We start from the raw sequence: 945 nt of genomic DNA, 5'->3' as shown, positions 1-945 counted from the left end.
TAAACGTGTTAAATCAAAGCGAACTTTTGCGTTTCAATTGCTAGCCCTACAAAGTGGTGCCAGAAAAGGGAATAGCCCGCGTGTGAACGTTACAGACGATGAAATAAATAGCGTTGTACAATTTGTAAGCGTTTTGTGTGTGTGCGTTACATGCTAGCTAGTGTTTTGGAAACGTTTTAAAACGTTCAATAGTTGCAAACAATCCTAAATGGTGCGAAGCGTGACTTGGTTATGTTCTTGATATAATCATACATCAATATTTGAATTGTTAAACCTAATACTCAATGTAATCTTTGGATGTAGTGTTTAAGTAGTATTTGCTTCTATATGTACATATGTACAGCATTAAATGAATTGTATTATTTAAATACTACATACAGGGCTTTTCTGGATGTTGTGCTAATGATCTTGGATTTGCATTTATATTTGCTGTTACAAATGAATTGAATTATGCAAATTCATGATCACATGCACAACATCCTGAATAGCCCTTATGCATAGTTGCACAAACTTGTGCACTCTACAATTCCTCAACTTTAAAACAGAGTATTTTGTAAATAGTGCAGCCCTGCGTGGCCGCTGAATATACACTCACACTAGTATATATATATTATAGTACATAAGAACCATTTGAGGCTATGTACTTCTCTGGAATGAATAAACTGAATTATTTTAAACAGATAATCGGACCGGTCAACACCACTTTTAATTTGCTCGCTCGTTTCCTCTAAAGTTCCGCCGTCGGTAGTGATTTTAATTAAATCTTTGTAGTTACGCGGTTAAATAAGTTTGCTTAGTTGTTGGTAGAAGCATACGACTGCCCTACAGTTCATAAATTTAAATTTGTTAAATAAAGTTTTTTGAACCGCAAACTAGCGCTTCGTCATAATGTAATCGTAAAACTTTTATTAAATCGTGCTTTTACTTTATTTATTGTAAATTTTT

The sequence above is a fragment of the Rhagoletis zephyria genome, unplaced genomic scaffold (genome assembly GCF_001687245.7).
Source record: "Rhagoletis zephyria isolate East Lansing unplaced genomic scaffold, Rhagoletis_zephyria_1.1 Rzeph_scaffold_03319, whole genome shotgun sequence".
Lineage (NCBI taxonomy): Eukaryota > Metazoa > Arthropoda > Insecta > Diptera > Tephritidae > Rhagoletis > Rhagoletis zephyria.
This window is presented reverse-complemented; position numbering follows the sequence as displayed.